This window comes from Ictalurus furcatus, chromosome 13, assembly GCF_023375685.1.
Source record: "Ictalurus furcatus strain D&B chromosome 13, Billie_1.0, whole genome shotgun sequence".
Lineage (NCBI taxonomy): Eukaryota > Metazoa > Chordata > Actinopteri > Siluriformes > Ictaluridae > Ictalurus > Ictalurus furcatus.
In genome coordinates this window covers 16,891,339-16,916,252 of record NC_071267.1, presented here as the reverse complement: position 1 = coordinate 16,916,252, position 24,914 = coordinate 16,891,339, and the positions used below count along the sequence as shown (strand labels likewise).

The following is a 24,914-nucleotide window of genomic DNA, read 5'->3' as shown; positions in this document are numbered from 1 at the left end:
AGAAAACATGAACAGGTGTGATGTGGTTAATAAACTGTGGTTAACTAATATTAACAGTAAGGATGTTCTAATGATTGACCTAAAAAATATCATTTTGTATTACTAATTTCCACTCAACTCATAATTGGCTGTATTTCCAAGTGACCTTGTCAGTCAATAATACATATTGTAATACAATAATACATATATCATGAGTGTCCACGCACCACAGCCACGCTGAAATACTAGCACTGGAATGTGTGAAACATTGAGTGTTATTGTCTCTCTCCATTCCTAAAGAATTGTTTCAAACTAACTCTTTCTGACTAAACACAGCTGAGGCCGAACCAGACAGGAGGAGACTAGATCACTCCATTTGTGCTTTGTGTGCATTTGTGCATGTGATAGCAGGTGTTTCCTCATCACACTCTCATCTACTGATACAGTTTGAGAAATAAAGAGAAGCATTAATCAGGTTGAAACAGGACAGGGGGAATGGTGCTAGAGTCCTCTGAGCACAGGGCCACACACACACACACACATACACACACACACACATACACACACATACACACACACACAGCACTTGGCCAAAATGGCTATTTCTGTACATTACCATAATTACACTGTCTTAATAGCCTCTATTGAAGGCCATTTTGATTAATTATGTATAGTGCCTGGGTTATATCCACAAAGCTTGATAAAAGTGTTGTTCTACTGTTTCATTAAATAGTTAATATTCATTATATATATATATATATATATATATATATATATATATATATATATATATATATATATATATATATATATAAAAGGTTTATAAAGTTTTTAACTATTCACAGCTCTTATTTCATACTCTGTTTTACTCACTTCCAAGTGTTGCTCTCGATGGTCAAGAGTAGATGTAAAATCTGAAAAACTGGAATTCCTCTGGGAAATCCTGTACTGGCTCAGCAGGAATGAATTCATGGTGAATTTCTACATGCTAGCCCAAAAACTGTTACTCAGAATGGGAAAAAAATAAGCTGCACACTGCATATCAACAACTCCCTGGATGCATCCATATGCTCACCAAAAGTGTGCAGGTGTAGCACATTACATTAGGCAAGGTGCTGAGCATTCTTTCCTTTAAACAAGAAAATATCCATGGCGTGTACAAAAGATTGTAACTGTTTCGGTCAGTGAAATGAACTGTGTCAGACAGTTAGAGATGCTGCAAGAAAAGCACCGCAATTTTATGCACAAACTACAATCAACAAAACTCTTATTTAGTAAAAACAGTTGCTCAAAGATATCAACAAGATGTGATAATATCTTAAAATGAGATGCATTATGACTATTATTATTATTATTATTATTATTATTATTATTATTATTTCACCCCATTTATTATTTCACTGATAATTTATAGTAGATTCCAACTTTAGCTACTAGGTAATTATTAATGTGTGTGAGGCATGAAAAACTTTGCTCCAGCTATACATGATATACATTATGCAGTTTATTGTCTGTTGCTATGTGTGTCTAGATGCTCCTCAGACATTGAACCCTTGAGAATATATTGATCTAGTCCCTATGGATTTCTCTTTCTCTTTCTCTCTCTCTCTCTCTCTCTATCTCTCTCTCTCTCTCTCACTCTCTCTCTCTCTCTAATACACAAACACACTACACACACCCACACAGCCTGTCTGTATTGATTTCATTCCCACAGAGCATAGCTCTTGGTCCCTCGTTTTCCTCCAGCTTCTCTCTGTGTGTAATGAATTGCTATGCAATAGCTCGAGAATTTGGGAACGCAGCCAAAACAATTTGTTATTTCATCACAAATAATTAATATTTGTTTCTTTTCCTGTTGTGTCAGAGCTCATTAATTATTTGGATAGTAAAAAAAAGGATAAATAACACAGAGCTGAAGATCACTGTAGCAAAAACAATAAAACAACAATCACTTATGCTATGCTGACGCTGGAAAAAAAAAAAGTAATAATATTAAAGTCTATTTGCTAAGAAATTCAGTTTCCTAAACACCAATTCATTAATTGGGCACAGTAGTATTGTGTAAAGCAATGTCATAATGTAATGACTCAACTATAAAGTGCCCAGAGGCCTGCTGCTAGGGGCTGAAGCTACACAACAGAAATCCTGCCAGCAATTCTAGCATTATGTTTGAGTTCATGACATTGGGCACTGCGATTCATTAACGCAGGGGTCATGACTGGCGGACCGTTATCCATATGCGGACCCAGCAAATTATTTCAGCGGATTGTACTGTCAACTTTAAAAAAAAAAAAAAACCTACTGTAGCAGTATTCAGAGACCAGAGTTAGAGATTTTGAAGCTTGAACCAGCTCGGCTTATGCAGCAGATCCTTTGTTGTGGTTTATACAGTCACATGCATTTATGCTAATTATTTAGCTAAAGGCAGCTCATCAGTTCAGAGACTAACTACAGGACTAACTACACTATGTCAGAAAGGGGAGTTTTCACAGCATTTCATAAATTTTTATTCACCCTTTGATTAGTGATCTGATGACTTGGCTTGTTTAAGAAAAGCTGATAATGACTATGTTAAAAAAAGATGGATAGACAGAGATGTATGTGCTTGTTCTCCCTTGTGTCAAATTTACCTGTTTAAAGTCCATGCCACTAGTCAAAAGTGGTAACAAGTAGTGCCACTGTGAAACAATACATAACCACTTCAAATTGTATTATTTATAAGCATTGACTAATCATTAATTGTTAAGCATTAGCAATAATTCCTTACATTTATTCATTACATTACATCCTTACATTGCTTTTTCCACCCCTAGAAACTCAAAGCACTTTACAAAGATTGTGGGGATCTCATCAACCACCACTAGTGTGTAGCATCCACCTGGATGATGTGACGGCAGCCATAGTGCACCAGAATGCCACATACCAGCTATTAGTGGAGAGGAGAGAGTGATGTAGCCAATTCAAAGATGGGGATCATTAGGGGGTCATGCTAGAGACGGGCCAATTTTGCCAGGACACAAGGGTATTCCCCTACTCTTTTACGATAACTGTCCTGGGATTTTTAATGACCACAGAGAGTCAGGACCTCAGTTTAACGTCTAATCAGTGAAAGGGCCACGCTGTTTCTACAGTATAGTGTCCCAGTCACAATACTGGGGCATTAGGCCCCCCACAGACCACAGGGTGAGCACCCCCTGCTGGCCCCACTAATACCACTTCCAGCAACAACCTTAGATTTCCCCAGGAGGTCTCCCATACAGGTACTGGCCAGGCTCAACCCTGCTCAGCTTCAGTGGGAAGATGTCTGTTGTTGCCAATCAATCATGTTAGATGCTAAGCTGGTCCTTCATAACCAAGGAATTACTCAACTGAAACGTTACAAATTTTAGTTGAATACCCCTGCATTAATATATCACACAATGGATATGTCTGTGTGTTCGGTTATACTTGCTGGCATTCTCATCACCTGCAAGACCAGCTTTCTTCTCCTGTGACTGCCAGTGTCATTTGACCCTCACACTACAGACCACAATGAAACACTTTAATGAGAAGACACAACATCAAAACAAAAAGGACAGTCTCCAGAAGTTTGTTTCTATTTCAGGAGGATTGTTTACAGCCCAATGTAAGCTTTCTACTATTAGAGAGGACACTGTGTGGGAGGCTATAATGATTTAGTAACACATGTTTTAACAATCAAAGGAAAGCCTAGTATCCACTATTTGTGTGTTCACATTGTGCATTGAGAGAAAAGAAAGAAGAGAAAGGACGCAGATAAAAGAGTATGTGAGGAACTCGTCCTTTCAACACAAAATGAGAGGTGGATGTAAGAGAGGGGGGGGGGGGGGGAATGCCCAGAGCTGTGCCCAAACACAAAAGGACAATTTGAATTTGTAATGTTCCATCAGAATCCTTCTGGATTCTCCATGGCTTTACAAAGCAGATTAGACTAGCATGCAACATGGGCACACTGAATAGAGCTGTTACTCCATTCATCCTGCATTCACAGAGTAAATATCCTCCACTCACAGACATGCACGTGGTCACAGACAGTCGAGCCGTGGGCCACACGGACCTGGAAACACTAGTGAAGGTCGAGATCTCCTCCTGAAGGCTGAAAGGCGAGTCTGGAAAACTGAAGCTATGCACAGCCTGTAATATGATTTTGAATAATCAGGCAGCAGAAGATAGCATGAAAGCTGATCCCTCTGTACTGTAGTGTGAGTGCATATAGGGGGTATTTTTGTGACTGCTCTGGGAGTGCATAATGTTCTTAGATGCAATCCAAGTGGTATGCAGATTTCTATCAGGGACAATGGTGTGACTAGTCAGGTGGGTCTGAAAAATCTGTAAGAAATTAAATGAGCAAATGTGGTTGGATTTTGTTTGATTTCATAGGAATGATTTGGAAGAAAAGTTACAATCACTAGCCCAACTCTAATTGTAACCTTCCTATCTTTTCACAAATATTCAGTTGTTAATTAATTCACTCATTTTATTCTCTCCAGAGTCACTGGGGACTCTAGACATAAGATGAGAGAATTCACGCTGGATGAAAAGCCAGTCCATTACAGGGCATTATGCATACTGTACACACATTCACACATTCATCCACACCTAGTGCAATTTAGCATAGCCAGTCGACCTACTGGCATGTTTTTGGACAGTGGAAGAAAAACTGAGAACCTCAAGGAAACCGAGGAAACTCTACACAGACATGAAGCTGAGGTCAGGATCGACTGGAGACCATGGAGCTGTGAGGCGGCAATGCTACCCACTGCACCACCGTGCTGCCTTTCACACAAACCAAGTCATGAGAATTATTACAGACTGGCATGTGTGAGATTTTGTTAGATTTTCAGACCTGTACTGTAGTCATAACCCTGGTGGTCTGGAACAAATCATGAGACTGGATGAAAACATAGACCAAGGTCATCAGAAAATGAATAAAACATGCAAATGGTATTCTTTGAGACCAGACATTTAAAACATGCCAAGTCAAGCACAGACACCAGACAAAAACCAATGTCTGACTTTATTCTATCCCTGAACATTTCTCATTCTCTCTGTATTGTCTCGTTTTGCTCTTCACTTTCAGTACATGATTAATGTTTACCTGTTACCATGATAGTTCTACTTGTTTCTTGTTACCCCAGTATAATTTGTCCATTTAAACCCTCAGTATTCAAATCCCACTGAAAAATTGTGCAGTATTGTAAGTACATTTACAAAGTCATTATATTACAAAGCCATGTATTTCCTGTTTTGAGTCCTTAGTATAAAGTGTATCATGTGCATATGGACCCTGTTCTGTCTATGTAGCATTCGACTTTGTTTTCATTTGCCTTTCTGTTCATTTGTGATTTGTTTCTGCTTTTTGTTTACAATTCTCAGATTTCCTCTAGGCTAAACTCTTCATTTTACTGTGTGGTTTCCCTACAACCAGACTACACTATAACTTTATGGCACAATTGTCTGCATACAAAATGCTACAAGGATAATGTGGAGTAGTACAACTCTGTTAGGTCACCCCTCTCCTCTGACCATCAGAGTAACTGAAATATTAGTCGGAGCCAGACGTGATCTCCTTTGTCTCATATTGCACAAGATAAGCAGTAAATAGTGGCTCGTGCCATGGCAGTCTGGCTGAGATATATTAGTGCTGCGAGCGCTCCCCAGCAGCCCTGCTCAACCACATGTAGCAAATGTTAATGAGAGTTCCCAAATGCCAGGCCACTCCGGAGACTTCGCCATTAACTGCCTGCTCTGATAAATAATACAGTGGGATGCAACGACTGCCATGGACACATGCGGCACATGGGGGGCATGAGAAAGTGCAATGGGGTTGAATAATGTATAACACACTGAATTTCTCTAAAACTCACCATCAGTGATGAGGATATAACTCCGCTCACTTTTCCAGTCAGGACTGTTGCTAATTTAACTGTCAAGAAGTTGATAAAATAGTCAGAATGTAGGCTGTTGTCCAGCACAGCCTGATTAAGGTTCAGTCTGGTTTTGATTCTGCATCAAAAAGACAACCCAATACTAATCGCCATCTCTTTTCTTCAGAAATGTGTGGATAGGATTCTCATTTCAATCATATTTTTACTGCAGTACTTATTTATCCAGGATAAACAAAATACGATGTAAACGAGAAACATACAACGTGAAACAAAAAATGGAATTAGTGTGAGGAGAGAACTTAAAATGAATTACGATTTGTCATAAAGAGAAGGCAAAAATATAACACGAGAACAAAAACAGAAACAAACAAACACATAAACAATGACATGCTTTATTTCCAATTTGAGTTGATTTAGGAAAACATAAATAAACACTAAAAAGTAACAAGGGTGTAAAGCAAGCTGTAAAAATCCATCACTCCGGCTGTGTTGGGGATGGGGGGGGGGGGGGGGAGACCGAGACCATGCTCCTTCCTGATCTCAAAAATGTCGTTAGTTGGCTATTAGAAACTTTTTTTCTGTCAGGATCAGAAAAACAATGTGAGCTGGCTTAATAGCGCGAGATGAAAACTGGATTTTATGGTAATTATTTCAAAGCAGTGCGGATTTAGTGAGTTGTTAAATTGAAAATCAAGCCATCGTTGGAGGCAGTAAAACTGTCATCTGGTTTTCATTGGTATACTACAGTATATCATTGTATTATGGAACTGCTATAATTATGTTTCAAGTTCAAACATGAAGATTCCTGGTGCAAACACGGGAGCTGCATGTGGACCTGAATGACTGAGTCTGAAAACATTGGCAGAGTAAGCACTTTTTTTCTTTTTACACCAATTTAAATGCTTTCAGCACCAGAAACTCTTAATCCATGCTTGATTGTTTTATAATTAGTTGAACTCAGACTGTGGCATACATGGCCTTTTTTCCCCCCTCAAGACAACTTTATTTATTGTTTATTATTCAACTGCCTCAGTGATCTAGAGGTTTCAGTGATTGAAAATTCAAAATGACACCACAGCCTGATCCTCCAGCAATGTGGCCATTTTATCAGAGAGCACAGAGAGAAAGAGAAAAGATAGATCACAGTCTTATAGTACTGAAGTATTCCCTATAATATATGTATTAGTGTCAATATGCACATTTAGATGTACACTAGGGCTAATCATGGACAACCAGTAAATCCGTAAAAAGTAGTCCCCTGTAAAATAGCTACAGAATTCAACATCTGAAGAAAAAAAAAAACAGCCTTAATGGTAGATGAAGTGATATCAGAAGACCATACCAGCAATATGTCCTGAATCAATCTGAATAAAGATAATAAAATGGGATCTGATCACAGAAACATTGTCTAGGATCTCCACAAGAAATGTGTTAAGCTAAAAAAAATAAAACCTAAAATTCCTAATGTGACACGCAATACAACAAATAAACATGTACTCAAGATTTATGGCCATCTGGCATCCAATAGCAAATGCACTGTAAACAATGGAGTTCAGCAAACGTCTGAATGATTCACTGGCCCTGTAGAATATATGTATCAAGAAATAAAATATAAAAAAGAATGAAAGAGACTAAAAGCACTCAAGACAACACCTCAAGACTAGGGATGTAATCGATATAAAGATATAAATACAGAACAAATAGGTAAACTTTACATTTTTTTTAAAAACATGCCAGAAAAGTTTGCAAAAATAATTATATAAATACATAATTCATCCCTAGTAACTGCCCAGTCAAGGTGGCGGTGGTTAAATTTGGCTTCTAGTTTGTTAGATTTTGAGAAATCGAATCAACTAAATTCATTAGAAAATATTGCAGGCAGGTACAAGAAAAAATACTTAAAAAAAAAAAAAAAGTCACACCCACTTCATGTTACAAATACAGATTTGAATATTTGGTGCACATTGCAGATACAGATATAGATAGAGGCATTGTATGACACCCCTACTCCTACCTCCAAATTACTCTGGGTAATTAGTTCTTGTTACTGCTCTTTAAGAGTTTAAGCTCCTTAAATACTTACATAGGTATGAAAAGTATAGTGGGATTGGATCAGTGTTGGTGTGTGAGTGAGATTATCAGACAAGTGAGAGTGCATGGCATGCGGCGTGCTCATACATTTTTAGGATGAACTCGATTTCACGGGTTAGTGCAAGACAAGCATTGTAGCCAGGATGCTGGGGGATCTGTCAGTGTTCTTATTATAGGCTCATTTCCTTTCGCAGAGGAATCAGTGCTGTTATGGCTGACAGACTTGAGCTTCTACTTGTTGATGGTGAGTAAGGGATTGACTCCATTCAGAAAGCATGGTTGCTCACAACTCTACACTATAATAATCTAAAATAATAATAATAATAATAATAATAATAATAATAATAATGTGGACTCTGAACACAAGTCTGTGCAAATCTTGAATTTTTTTAACCACTAGATAGCTCTGTTTCCCTTGAGCTCAGCAGAGACACTGTAGGTGAGATGTAGTGAGCTGTTAGCATATTCAGGCATAATTACACATGAAAACTTTATATTATGTATAAAACTGGCATACAAGCATAAGTGATAGTTTAAGCATTGTGCATGTAGCAAAACAATGCGAGCTTCACCTCCTGTCCTATATGCATTTGAGGGTGACTTGTGAACAAGTGGGAAGTTGGCGCAGAAAAAGGATGTGAAGCAGGAAGTGCCTGATCACATATTTTGAGTGTTGTTCTAAACTTTGTTGGCCAGATTTGAATGCGATTGTTTTCTGCTATAGAAAAACCAGGTGCAAATTAGCGCTAGGAGCTTTATAGCAGTGTTGCCACGTGAATTGTTTTCACACAGAATCCCAAATGACAAGCAGTATCTAAAAGACCTGCTTTCCCTGAATAGTTCCTACAGCAAGGTCTCAAATTCTTGCACATTATGTCATGAATTACAAGAAAGTGAATCAAAAAACAAAAACCAAAGTGCTGGAAGTTCATAGGTAGCTCAATTCTGTGGAAAAAACACACACCTGGAAACTCTATGTATTAAGCTCCAAGTAACTCACATGGTGCTAACTGAGATACGTTTGAACTGTCAGTATGGTATTGTTTTTATTCTTCTGGATATTTCTTATTAGGATTTTGGTGATAGTATAATTCAGATCGCCAGGTCTTTTATACCATTGCATGTCAACTGGAATTATTTTATGATACAGATCTGGCAACCCTGACCATAGCACATACCTCAGGAACTTGTACAACAATTTCCACACATCTAGAAGAAATTCAAGACACACTGAACATGCTTTCGTAGCATTGCCAATTCTTCTAATATTATAGGAGATGCAGTCGAAAAACAAGAAACATGGAATACAGATTAATCTCACACTTTTATCTTATTCTGTACACAGCTGTAATCAGTTTTCATATTAGCCATATTAATGCCATCCTCACTGCTTACATGTTCAGACATGAGTCTTTATTTAATAAGCACTTTCATTCATTAAAATACATTATCTTCATTACTTAACTTGCAATTCCTCTTTAGTCCTGAGCTTTTTGACAGTACTCTGATTGACCATTTCATCATTTCACATCGGCTTTTTAAACCAGCATTTAGTTTGTGATGAGCTACAGTCTTAATAACTTGAATGTTAACTTCAGACACACTGCGGGCACATTTTGTGGCTATATCGAGTTGCATTTTGTGCTACGTCTCCTGATGTACCTGGCTTACATCTAGCCTTGACTTTCCAGCTCTCCATCTAATGCATCACTGATGCAACACTGTGGTCATGTAATCAATGTGGTGGAAGGACACAGCTCTCCATGTGGTGGAAGGACAAAGCTCTCCAATTAATGCATCATTCATGCAACAATGTGGTCATGCAATCAGTGTGATGGAAGGACAAATGGAAAAGAAACAAAATAGAAAAAATCTTTACAAAAGTTAGATGCTACTCCCAAATTCAATTTAATTTTCTCGACATGTTCTTAAGTTAAGAATTTGAGGTTTTAACCTATTTTTTGTGTAAGAAAACATCCATTCAACAAGGGCTATGGGGCTAACTGAGCAAGATGAAGTAACAAAGGCTAAGGTAACCAAACGTGAACAGTGTATTAAAAACAAACACAAAAGGCATTTCAGAAAATATTTCTGATATGGTATGGTTGATAAATGGTTGATAAGGCAGATTAGCTGTTCTGTGTGTTGCTAAATGGAGTTGTTTCGTTACCCTGAAAGTATGCCTGTTAATAATTGTGATGAAGATGAAACTATCAATCATCTTTTAATACACTGTTCATGCTAAGTGGAGATATGGCAAAAAGTGAAAAATCTAGAACTGGACATAAACATAAATGAGAAAAAAATAATGTGCAGGAGTTTTGAGAAAAAATAATGGACAAAAAAAGAACAACAAAAAGTAAGCACCCATGGACTTTTTTTAAAAAAATGTGAACTTTTGTGAAGTGTGAAGGGTAAATATTATGTACATATATGTAAATGTATGATATTCATCCATCCATCCATCTTCTATATCGCTTATTCCTTTTCAGGGTCATGGGGAAACCCTTGACCCTGGACAGGGTGCCAATCCATCGCAGGGCACAATTGCATATACATTCACACACCCATTCATACATTACGGACACTCTGGACATGCCAATCAGCCTACAATGCATGTCTTTGGACTGGGGAGGAAACCGGAGTACCCGGAGGAAACCCCCGCAGCATGGGGAGAACATGCAAACTCCACACACACAGGGCCACGGTGGAAATTTAACCCCCGACTCTGGACGTGTGAGGTGAACGTGCTAAACACTAAGCCACCATGCGCCCAAATGTATGATATGTGTGAATTAATTGTATAAATGAATTAATCTGGTTAAGCTAATAGTATCTTGTGTATTGACCTTTTCGAATATGCCTATTTCTATAGTGTAAATGTGAATGACTGTAATGAGTTTTGAAATTATTCAATAAAGTTTGTGTAAAAAAGCAAGGGAAAACTAGTCATAGTTGAATTACCTTTTTTTTTTTTTAAGGCTTTTGCATTAACTAAATGCATTGAGCTAACAAAGACAGAAGTGTTAATGGAGCTAGCTGAGCTAATTGAGACTAAAATACTAACTAAAGAGGATGTTAAGGGAAAAAAAAGGTTCTATGAAGGAAACATACATCCAAATGTCCAGTTGTGCTAGTGTCCAGAATGTTATGACATCAATTCAGCCAGCCTGTGATGTGACTTCAGCAAAATTTTTAACCCTCATTAATATGCTTTGATTGTTCCTTATTTAAAAAAGTGTCTGCGAATAAATAATGTCAAAAATTAAGGGATGCATCAAGGAATACAGGGTTAATATGCAGCATTCACTGTGCTGTTATACTTCACCAACAGCTGCTAACAAAAACACACCTAATACTGGCCAGACTATACTGCACACACTCACATCAGGCATTCATCACCACTCACGTGTGTGATGACCACCCCCAGGAGCTTTTAATATTTAATGTAAAGATTAATCAGCCCACTCATTATTTTAATCGTTCTTCCTTTATCCGAGCTGCCAGAGTTATGGATTACCCCCTGCAGACCCCAACAACAGCTCCCTGGATGGGGATTTATGGGTATTTTTGGATCAGTTAGCCTCTAGTCATATTTCACCATTTTCTGATGAGCCATTAAAATGTCCTGGGTGATTAAACAAAAACGCCAAGATCAGGTCCTGCCTCCTTTTTACAGGCAAAAAAGCACGCTAGGAGGGATCTCTTTAGGTAGTGATTAACATGTCCACTAACAAATCACACTCTGTGAATGTGTGATGTAAGCTATGTTGTACATTTACAGTAGATACTATTGGCAGGACAGAAGAATTTGCTGAGAAATAAAGCAGTGTGGTTACCAAGTAACACTGACAGATATTCATGATATGCCAGGTATTGTAACAAAACAAACACCATTTGAACACTAGTATGTTATTTATCTGTAAAACTTGTTCAAGTTGGCATGTTTCCTCCCAGTTGGAGTGTCCCTGTCTTGTCTGGATGAATGGAGGAACCCTGTTTCTATCCTAAAGTGATTGAGCGGGCGTCTGATGGAGAGTGTGTCGGAAGTGAAACATGCCAACCATTCAACTGGGACACACACACACACACACACACACACACACACACACCTATAAGGTCAGGCGTTCCACCACCCCTTTTCATTTAATTGCTCTTCCCTGGCCGGGGTTCTTTGTGGGCGAAGTGGAGAGTGCAAGTTGCCGATTACATAATCCCGTTTTACAGAGGTCCATCCATCACCCGCCTTTCATTTTATTGGAGCCAAACTGCAGAGAGTGCTGGGAGTGGAAACAAATTTCAGCAGCCTAGCATATCTGTTTAGTTTGCAGAAAGCAAAGGCAATGTGGACAGAGAGAGAGAGAGAGAGAGAGAGAGAGAGAGAGAGGCAGGATGAAAGATTCTTTGCTGGGTTCTGTCCGGTACGGGTCTGATGGTGATGCATGGTTATAGACCATCTGCACTCAGAGACGCTAAATTTACGATTATAGTGAGAGAGCTAAAAGGCTGTCCATTACGGTAACATAGAGGCCTCAGAAAAGAGTCCCTCATAAAGCCCAGCTTAGATTCAGCACTAAAACCCACACACTGTATGTAGCATTAGGGAAATTTACATGCGACTGCAATATGTCAATCATGAGATTCATGACTGTCACATACTAAACACCCACTTTTTGTAAACACCCACTTTTACCACCTATACCTCAGAATCTGTTTGTGTTTGAGGCCACAAAAGAATGAGAACACACAAACACATACACACATGTGAGTTTCCCATTACAAGGCAGTGCTGTGTTCTCTCAAGGGGAGCTGTGAGTTGTGGAAACTGGATGGATCGTCAGCTGTGACTGAGAGATGATCGGTGGACATAAAGCAGGGTCGTTCTGCTGACAATAACGAAAAGAAAATGAACTGAAGATGCATTCACACCTCGGATGGCTGTTGCTTTATTGATTCTTAAATGGAACCGCTGTCCAAATGGCTTGCAAGCCTTTTTGTGCCCTGACATCTCCACTGTGCATTGTTCAATTAGTTTTAGTGTCCCTGCACAGCTGCTGCTGCTGTTGCCTTTGCTATGCACATGCTCCCAGCAAAACATACAGTAATTATCTCAATAGAAGAGCAAAAGAAGAGCATCTAGGTACAAACACAAACACATTGAACCAAGGTTATTTGTATTGCAGCAAAGCTTGCCATGATCAATGTAAAGTCAAACTTCTACAAAGTGTTTGTTATTTGTCAAATGTTTATATCTATCTATCTATCTATCTATCTATCTATCTATCTATCTATCTATCTATCTATCTGTATATATATATACACTGATAGTTTCAGTTCTAAAATCTGATTCGAGTCATGTTCAAAGTCATTGTATAATTCCCAATATATGCACACATGTGACCACATCATGATAATTTAATTATGTATTAATGCGCTGGGATTCAAACCAATATAAGAATTACATTTAAGTCTTTGTTCTGTCCATGAAATATCCTAATCTTTGCCTATTACATTGCATTGCAACCAAAGCTTACTGTTAACAGACCACATTGTGTGGCAGAATTGTTTTAAGCAACTATTATAATTATCATTATTAAGAATAAAAAAGTTTTAAAAGCACTGGATTTAATCATATTGTTTTTGTCAATCCACTTTGTGTCCAGACTAAGACCACACTTACCCATGATAAAAAAATAAAATAAAAAAACACTAACACATGCCCTCTTGTGGCTTAGTACTTTAAGTTATGTTCAGTGGAGCATAAAAGACACGGCACTTCCAACACTGTGGAACTTTTTTTTTTTTTTTTTTTAACATAATGTAACATTTAAAATAGACAAACATTTCATACCTGCTTAACTCAGCTTCACTGTAAGCAAGTGTAATGATTTAATCTGAGTTAAAGTATATCTTTGTGCCATGACACCATAGATGATGATGCTGCAATTCACAAAACTTTAAATGTAATGGTAACGTGTGCTGTGACCAGTCAAACAGTTCAAGGTCTATACATTTATTACCATATTACATGGAATCCATTTGGGAAAGACATTTTAAATAGCCTATATCAAGTGAGTCACATTTAGGGAACACCTACTATCATAAACTACATGATCCAAAACTGATAAAAGATCATCAGAACTCATGTGATATTCACCCACTTTTTTTTCCTTAATCTCTTATTTTACTTTACAGCCCAGCACTGTTGAATTCTCAATTATGATTGGTCCGAGAAGGTGCTGAATAAATTTCTATAACAGCATGGCTTTGACAGTAAGGACAGCTACTAGGAAAATCACAGGGATTTACCTGCACAGGTATATAAACACAATCTGTATAAAGCATTGAATTGTTAGAGCTTACATAATGAAAGTTTTTCTCTTTTTTTTTCATTACAAAGAAAAATAGGACAGTGAACACAAAATGGTATGAATTGACTTTCACCTGTTTCCAGTGTCCTAATTTGGCAGTCAAGCAGCTGAATGGCCTACCATGTAGGTTAAAATGCTAATTTTGCTAATGATGCTAATACTGGGGCTTAAAAAGTCAAAACCTCATTATAAAGAAAATCAGGAGAGCAAAGGCAATCCTGACCATTCTCATAAATCACTATGAACCATATGTCACGGGTTTATAGTATTATAACTTGCAATTCAACAAGCAGTTGAATGCCCAAGTGTGCTTTAACAGTTATATCATGATAGTTCTTGGTAATAGTTATACTGTACTAACTCTAGTTAGCATGCTAAACCTAGTTGAACCATTAGAGGTTCTGGGGCTGAAGCTTTGGGCGGGAATGGGGGCTGACTCAAAGCATAAAAAAAAACCTCTTATCTTATTCAACTCCACCTATATATCCATTAAAGACCTAATCTTGACAAATCTTGACAAACCTCGCATAATGCTCCTTTAACCTGTCCTCTACACAAAGAGCTACTGTATTATGAGTTTTCCAAAGCAGCTCTAACTACATGTGATTTCAGTCTTGTTGTCTTGCTTATAGTATTTTAGGGGTAATTTGTTTACCGAGCTGAATGTGTGGTCTAAGCTAAATAATTAACGATTCTTTTCCTCCAGTAATTGGTTTTGCACAGCCGCCAAATAATACTCTAATGTGAGCTGCCTCTCTAAGCACTGAGTCTAATTTCAGACATTTGGTGCAAATCTGTCAGAGTTATAGGCTTAACACATGCATTATAAGCCCACACAAGGATTGGATAGTATGCAGAGTAATTGATTTCACAATTCATTTTCACAATGACAAAGCTGTATAATCTATATACCTCCAGAATAATCAACAATTATTTAGATTTTTTTTTTACTTCACTGGGTAACACTTGCTTACTTTTCAAATGCTTTGTCAAGGAGAAACTAATGATTTTGCACTCAAGAGGTTTCAGTTACACTTATTTATACTTATGTAGACTTGTGTACCAACCTCAAGTATTTTTAATAACCATATGTGTATGAGTTTTTTGTTGTTGTTTGTTTATTTTTTTCTTTTTGCCTTTTGTAATTGCTGTGTGATTAAGAAATGAGTATATCTGACATTAATGGCTTTAAATGACAACATATACAGAAAAAACCCCAAAATCTCTTTAATTTGGCACACAATAACTGTAGCACAATATGTGCATGAAATGTAAATAGCCCTGGTGTGCTTGTCTTCTTGGGATTTACACAAGAAAAATACACTGTATAACATAAATCACAGTGAATCTCTACTTCTACCTCTTCACAAGGCCATTTCTAGATTAGCTGATCCTAAGGCGATCTGAAGCACAGCCTTTTGGGTCAGTTTCAGAAGTTGTTAATCCTCTGCTCTTTCGTCTCAACGAGGGAAGTGCTGAAGTCAGCAGACATCCTGGTGTTTGAGTGAGCCTTTCAGATAAATCGATATGTCTGCTTTCTCCCCTTTTTCTTATCCATTTTTTCTCCTCCATTCCACACACTGCACTTATACAGAGGTGGAAGATTGGGTGTGTGAAATCCTAAGGGGATGGATGGTGTGTTGGGGGAGATGGGGGCGGGGGGGGGGGGGGAGGTAAGTGAGGGCTGGGCATTTCTGCTAAACTGAATGGCAAATTGTGGCCTGACAAGTGAAGGATATCAACTGAGGATAACCAGTGTTCCAAACGGCTGTCCAGGGGGTGACGATGTCTGTCATGGCTGTGGGCTCAGTACTGATGTAAGACAGGGGAGATGGGTGCCGTTCATTTGGAGTTGGGGGGAGAAATGGTGGCAGAACTGGTCACGTTAAATGAAATATATCACATCAATGCCAGCACCTTAATTACACCTGTCAATCAACAAGGCTCTGGCCTATCTGAAAGCTGTCTCCTTTCACCCCCAAAACTGTTATGTGTAGTCTACTCTTGATCAGCTCGGTTCATGCCTACTTTTTTTTAAGCTTCTAGTCAGGGAAGCTGGAAAGGTGATGGTCTCTTAACAAGACCTGTTTAAACTATGCTATACATTCTGGATGTTTAGACAGATGGGTTGTGGGTCCTTTATTTAAATCCAGAGAGCAGACGTGATGGGTAGAAATTGCATGATCGTGTGTATTTAATTTAGCTGCCAGCCTTTTAGAAAAGTGGATGTTTTCAATATCCTGTGTGAAACGTGAAATATGGACTTTTTAAAAAAAGTTGATTTTTTTGAGCAAGGACATAAGAAAGTAAAGTTCAATGATTAATTCCGTCCACAAACCAGTAACAAAGGAGCATTCACATCATTTGTGAGTTTGAAAAGTACCATATCAGCATGGAACAAGTTAAGGAAAGTGAGTGAAATCTACACAGATATGTGCAGTAGAATAGAAATCTACATTCACCTCTTCCCCAAGGCTCATACAGTACTTCACATTTTTTACTAGCCTAAAGTGGATCAAAATGCAACCATAAACAAAACAGCATTCAATTCTACTCTCTAAATTTTCATCTTTGTATTTCTGTCAGCCTTCTCAATCTCTTACATAAATGAATCACTGCAAAAATGGAGGGACAAATAACACAATATACGGATGCAGCACCAGGATAACTGCTGCAGCAGCAAAGGGAATTTGCTTTAAACGGAGGTAAATAAAACATGTTGCTCTTCTTGGATATTGGTCGCTTGCTGACTCTCATACTTGATACCAGAGGGGAAGAGTAAATGTATGTTCAACTCTGCAGCCAATGCATTGCCTAGCCACTGGAGTGTTCAAACTATCAAAGCAAGTAAGGCTTATGGATACAAGCCTGAGCAGAACTCGATCCACCAGCTCAGCACTGCCTATATTCCCATATTACAGCATTTTCATCAAATTGCTTGTTTTATTTATATCAACTGATACTTTCCTTCTCTCAGCGGTTCCAGGTTCCTCCTCTCAACCCACTCCAGTCCTCAAACCGAGCCACCTCATACCCCCAATGTAATGTATTGCTTGCTTATTGTAAATAAAACATAAAGCTTCCCTTGAGCTCTTCCCTGGAGAAACCCATATTTCTATTTTTGCAAACAGCAGCAGACCTTCTACGTTACTGGATATACAATATAAATCTTAGCAAGAAAAAGTGTTATTTTACATTGCCGAGATGCTGGAAAAGCAACTTCAACAACATTGTTGTGCCAGATATTGACATCAAAAAAGTGTAGCTTTGCTGTAACATTTTGTGTAAGCAAATGCAAATTGCTGAAACATTTTGTGTAAGCAAGGGTATTGCATAGCCCCTCCCCTCTCCTACACAGACATGCACATACACACATTGTGTGGAGAGCAAGTGTTTAACTAGTTTATATATTAACTAGCTTAGCTTAATTATTTAAACTAAGCATTATGGGGACAGTCATGGCAGTCCTGTGTTAGTGATCAGAAGGTTGTTCAAATCCAAATATTTTTACATTGCGTTGGGTAAAAGCATCCTCAAATTGAATAAATAACATTGATTCATCCTCAATAAACTCTTTATCCTGGTCAGAGTCTTGTGGATCTGGAGTCTATCCTAGGAACACTGGGCATGAAATGGGATTACTCCCTGGATGGTATACCACAGGCCACCATACATACACAGTTACTCCTAGGAGCAATTTAGTGTAGCCAGTCCACCTACTGGCAGGCTTTTGGGAGCTGGGAAGAAACCAGAGAACCCTGGAAGAGACCCACACAGACAGAGGGAGAATGTATACTCCACGCAGACAGTACCCTGAGCTCAGGATCAAAACAGGGACTCTGGAGCATGTTTCAGAGCATGTTAAATGAACGTTTTGGATTTATTCCATTACTTATTTGTTTAAGATTTTATTGATACATTTAAGAGAACTTGCACAGATACCAAACAAAAGCAATCTGATTATTTGTGTTTGAGCCAATAAACATGTTCAAGTGCTTTTTAGTTTTGATGAAAGTTTTTGATTAAATGTTTTGGCAGCACAAATTGTAATACTACACTTATTGGTATCAAAGTTCTAATATTGCAAAAACCCTACAGGAGGAAGTAGAACTATTTGTCAATAACTGATACTGAACAGAGAATAATTAATATTGTTTTTTTTTTTTTTTTTTTTTTTACATATTAACTACATGACACAGCATAAATTCCCATCACAAATTATAACCCAGTACAACCCAGATAAATGTTCTTTTTTTTTTTAACAGTAATGGTAATCTCTCTATACACATTCAAGTGGGGCTGCTCATCTCAAACTACTGGCACCAGAGGGATAATCCTGATTGATAGAGTATAAGAGAGAGCGATCGATGTATGGTGTGGTCGAAGGGGAGAGGAATGGACGGCTAACACTAAACTTGACTCACTCAGTCATAAAGCCCACATAATTGTATCATGGACATGACACTGTCGTAATCATCCGTGGCAGCTTATGTCAGTTGATGACAAATGACAGTGATTTACCAATGGGGTTAACTTGCCCAAAGGACAGGCACGGTCAGGGGATTATGATTTAGCACAGGGGCTGGGAGATGTCGTCTGCTTCATGATTCACTCGAGCTACATAAAGCAACACATTCTCTCAGTCTGTATGGTCACAAGGAAACAGCTTTGCAATTACACCAATTACTCATCAACAGCAACAAGGTACATATTATGCCAAAGTGATTTAAAATGCATAGTTTTAGCTATCAGCGGTTATTTGAGATTATTAGCCTTTTGCACTACATAGATGATTGTGCTAGCAGGGAAAACAAAACAAAACAAACAAACAAACAAAAAAAATCATATAGGGGTGCTACCACATATATCAAAATTTACCCGCTGTTGAACATCGTTACAAATGATCCACCAAAGGAAAAAGGAAAGTCCTACACTGATTTGTTCCATATCACACTACTACATACAGTGTATAAACACCATACATGCATTGTTCATGGCTGCAGTACATTCTGTGTGTGAGATTACATCTAACAACACAGATGTAAGTCAAAACACTAATGCAAAGACAGGCAGGTTTTTTTTTTCTGAGCTATCTTTCTGAGTTTTAAAGTTAATGGACTACAAAATAAATCACATCAAAATCACTTTATAATTATCAGTCTAATATTAAGCTTAGCAGAATTACTGAAGGAAAAGAAGCATATAATTGCATTGCAACTGTGCAAAAAAATCTACATCAATGACCCTTTGCTTTCAGCCAAGCATATGAAATCCGAAAGAGGCCTTCATGCTGGGAAAGTCAAAATGAGGGAACCAAGGCTACTGATATTCAAGATTCTTAACTTGCAGTAGTACAAGCAGCATGAGATTAAAAACACACTTTTCATGTACAGTACAGATCAACTTAGATTTTTATAAGATAGGATACCTAAAAGACCTACATTCATGTTATTGCCCTGAAGGCAGTCAGGTATGATAGTGTCTCTATTTGAAGTATGTGGATAAGATTCACCTTGGATATGTGTGGTATGTAATGTGATGAGCTATCATATCAAGATATTATTTAGTGCACACTGTTGCGATTTCCCCTCGCTCCCCTAGCGTGGGAGCATGCAGCGCGCCCTGAAGCTCGAAGCGAGGGCGCGCTTCTGGGTTTTTCAGTGACATTGACTTTGTTGATTTTTGACACGTGTGTTTTGTTATGGTTGATGTCCTGTCTTCACCCCTGTATTGTCATTGGTTGTTTCCCTTACGTGTCATTGCTGTACTCAGTTGTTTTTTGTTTCACCCATGATTACATTTGTTATTTAAACCCCTTGTGTGTCTATGTTCAGTGCGAAGTATTACGTGAATGTTTCCTGTATACTAAGCCTTTGTGCCTTGTTTCTGTGCCATAGTTTTGATCCTGTTTTTGTTTTCGTTCTCTGATTCTAGTATAGCCTCATTCGTGCCCGTTTGTAGATCGCCTGACCCATTGCCAGTTTTTGACTATGCTATTGATTCACTTTTTGGATTTGTCTGCCTGCCTCTCTTTAATAAAGCTCTTAACTGCACTTGCTTATAACTGCACTAGCCACCATTTCATGACACACACTTCACATGAACTTACTATCTAAACTGTCATGCAAATGAAGAACCACTACAAATGTTTAAGCGATTGTGGAACTGAGTGATAAGAAAATGAGAACGGTTGAGCTGGTTTCAACTGTATGCAAATTACAACAGGCTGCCACCTAGCACTGACTAATTGGGACTTGGTGGGTAAGCTACCATATGGAAATCAGTGTAAATTGTTCCATGTGTCATGAGTTGACCACAATAAAAATGGATAAAATGTTAGTTCTGGTAATATATAGAATTTGTTTTATGGAATTTCCACAGCATAAATAAAATAGATATTATTTTCAATGTGCCACAGGGAAATTGCTGTCTTATAAGAGGCATCAAATCTTCAGGACATACACTGGTATATTCAATCTGCAATCCATGTCTATAAAAAAATCCCTTTAGTTTCCTTAACCACTCATTACCCTCATTTACGAGTTGGTAGGGGTGTTGTTTCATGTTTCTGCAAAACTATATGTTTCTCAGGGAGCAATACAATTTTCTCACCAGAGAATCCATTTTAAGCAGCCCCCATGGTGTAACATATAGTAGCCATGTTTTTTTTCCTTTAATTTGTCAACCAATGTCTTTTAACATTGATCAATAATGGCATCAGTTCTGGTATCAGATGTGCTGGGTCTTGACGTTGGTCCTTCACTTTTTTTATTTCTTTTAAATGAAGAGTCCTGATTAATCTCCCTGTTGTAAAGTGCAGACATCTTCTAGTTAGGGTTTGAGGAAAAGACAAAAACAAGACTCCAGACTCGGTTTAAGATTACTCTGTATTTCTTTAACACCTGAATGATTAACATTCTGTACACTACAGAATGTCATATGGGGATTACAGGACGTGACTGGTAAAACTATAGATGCATAAACAAATATCATTGATTTAATCAAAGCTCTTCAATCATTTATTTAGTTTCCTGTATATGTCCACTTTGGAACATGCATTGTTTGTTTTCTGTTGTATTTTGATGTGTGTACCCTTATTGCACTGGATATATATTTGTACTCGTTATTTGGTGTAAATGCTGTGTCAAAGGTATTCATAAAAAGTTAATAAAACCTATCAAATAAAATTACGATCAGGCATATGGGGAGGTGGAGGAACAAAATCAGCTGTGTATGTAGTCCTCACAGAGGGCCTCATGAGTCAGTTACACCCTCACCTATGACTTGAGCAGCCTTGGTCTGGTGAGTAGTAACCAGCAGAAGCACTCTTTTCCTTTAACTGATGAACTGTTGATTTGGGTGAGATGGGTTGGGGGGGGGGGGGGGTAGCTGGTGTTCCGGGTTTATGCAAGCAATACTCATTTATTATTCTTAATATCTCCAACTAAAGACTTTACACTAAAAGTGCACAAATCACAAGGTACGACAGTCAATAATAGGTCATGAGTGAAACAGAAAGACACATGAATTTGCCAATTTGACACATAAATAGAAATGTATAAACCTCATTCTGATCTTCTAATTATGGGGTATGTTGCATACACAAGGAGGAATAAATAAGAATAAGCTGCAGCCAGAGAGGTTTGTAGCCAGTAAGTATTATGCCTCCTTAATTCCACTCCTGCTCCACCATACATTATCGAGCATACTGCACATCAGCAGCAGTGCACATAAAAGTTGATTTTATTTATTTATATATTTTTAAGAGGCCAATGTCCAGAAATGCAACAGAAGCAATGTTCTTTGGAAAGGCTGGCACTTTTGTAGTTTTATAGCCACATTTTACTATCTAAAGTAATAAATGACCCCATTAAGTACACTCGCCATATAAATACTGCATGTGCATGTGTTAATGTGTAAGGGTGTGCATGTGTTGCAGCAACTGTGTGATCAAGAACGTGAGACATCTCTCACTCAGACGTTCTTCTTGTTCATTCTTCACTTTCTTCTTTTCTTAGATGGATCACATTGTTGCATCAGTCCAGAATAAATTATGTTTATGTCTCTGAGGAAACATGAGCAAACTGACACTGAAATACTTTATAATACGTGGGGCTGCCACAAAAATTGTGGTACATACTGTAGTACAATTTGGATAGATTTCCTCTGATACATTTGATGCAATATTGTTTTTTTTTTTTTATTAAATATTATTTAAATTGCTTATATTAAAACATATTAAAAAAAATACTGCATTAAGTAAAAATATTAGAAGTAGAGGCTCCCAATTAATGGTGGAAATATTAAGGTTATTTTCTAAAGTGCCAAAAATGCAGTATGTCCAATAAGAGAGCAAGCATGAAACTCCTTTGGGGCAAAACATGGAAGATGTAAAATTCATTAAACCTGTATAATAAGTAGCATAACCACGATTTATGAAATGCACAGAATAAATTCAATTGAATAAATGAATAAGCCCAATAACTGAGGTATACGGTAGCTATTAAAACTGAGTTTTCACGATGTCAGTAACAAAAACTATATGTATATAACCATTTAAGCATTCATTTTTTTTCAATATTGATACCTTTATTTGGTTATAAAAAATAAGAGCTGTGGATTTTATATGTATTGAGAATTAAATAATATTGTCTATACAATTATTTGGAGTTTTTTACAGTTCAGGATAATTGCTTTGTGGTTTGACTTTCTCCCACTCCATCAGATTCTAATAGAAAATGATGAGAAAACATCCTCACTGCGAACAAAGCTGTTTCTATTGATCATCATCAAGGGTACAAAAGTAAATTGAACAATAAATTTTGAAAAGTGCTGCAATTTAGAGAGACAGATCATTTGAGTGGGAGAAGCATCCCATCGGTTTCCCATACACCATCAACGTCTTCATCATATACGCTCGAAGCAGAATTCTACAAGGGCCTTTTTTTCCTTCTGACCTCTGAGGTTCTCCAGGTTGTCTTATGCTTTCCTTATCAATTTCCTTTGAATCACCATGGCCAGCCGCAAAACCTGGATTAGGAAGTGTGAATAGTTATTATTTCAAAGCCACACACATCCCTATCCTATTTTCTCTACACATCAGCAGTGAAGGGCTCTGACCTCTGAGATGCAAAGTTAGTTCAAGCCCTTTGAAGCTCTGCCAATAACAGAGGCAGCAGCCATGGCGCAGTAGTTCCATATCATTATTCAGTTATAACATAGATATTTAACATAATCTACAGAAGATTACATCTGCAGTTCTAAATAAAATGCTTACATGGCCTCTGAGTTTATTCAAATATTATAGACTCTGAGTGCGCAGGTTTCTTTGTACATTTCCAAGAAAATATGAAAGAAGAATATTTTCCGGTATAAGATCACAATCTTTTTGAATTTTTCGAAAAAAAAAAAACAAACAAACCCACATACATATAAAAAGGCCTAACCAGAGACCTCAAAGACCTTTCAGCCATTATCCAGAAGCAGTAGCGTAGAAATTAGACCCTAACAGGTCCTAAAGAGTCCTTGAGGGTGCATAAAACCCTTTCTGCCAAACTTTGCAGAGAAGCTATACATTGCTGTTCAATAGCAATCCCAAACCTATACTTTAAATGCTCCTCTTTTTAGCTCACATTTAAAAGTTGAGATGTGTAAGAGGTACAGGTGAATAGGGGAAAGTGGAGGTAAAGGGTGAACATTGGCAAGCATGTACCACAATGACCTTGGAAGTCTCTCAGCAGTCAGTGACCCCCAGTGACAGGTCCTCCACTGCAAACCTGGCACAGCCAATGCCTTTGGCACAGGCTGAGATCAGAGACAGCCTGAGGCTGGGCTCCTACCCCACAAGAGGCAGCTAACGATCGGCTGGCAGTCTCCAGGCTGGCATTTATTTGGGATACTGTTAAGAAAAGGGATGGCTACACAATAATTGGCTATGTCACTTGATAATAGCCAGAGGCAAACAGGACAATGTGGGCTTGCATTCTTCACAAGAGCAATTCATTTGTTCTGCCTCCATGCGGTTTACTATCTGTGATGCATCTCCCACTCTCTCCTCTGGCCATCCAATACGCTTCCAAAGATTTCCAATTGCACTTGGACAATGGCCTCAGTGGACTGTAAAGGACCATTGATTTGGACCTTCCTGCAAATATTCCTCCCAAACACTAAGGAGTATCTTTCAAGCCATTTTACATCTTAATGGATATACCATTGAGCGCTGCTTGATTGTTTAACCAAGAAAGCATGCGTTTGAACCACATAGACTTTTTGCACTGAGGCCATCTGGGATGCTGGTCACAAACAGCCAGACAAAACAAAAGCTCAGATACTGTACATGCTCTAATATGTGCAGTAAAAATTTAGTAAGTAGAAAAAAAATATGTAAAGAAATCATTCATGTCTATTGCAAATGGTTACCATTGTTACTATGCAAAATAAGCACCACCATAAAGCCATTCATAAAATAATGGTTATAACAGGAATAAAAACTTTTTTTTTTTTTTTTTTTTTCCTGGCAGACAGTCTGTGCAGCAAAACATGAAGAATCTAGAAGAAAGTGCAAAAC

General features: G+C 37.9%; 1 protein-coding gene across 1 annotated transcript in view; it reads right to left on the bottom strand.

Moving 5' to 3' along the window:
• The window catches only part of rbfox3a (RNA binding fox-1 homolog 3a), a 272,370-nt gene that overhangs the window by 201,091 nt on the left and 46,365 nt on the right, over window positions 1-24,914 (bottom strand). The gene's annotated exons all lie outside the window — the stretch shown is intronic.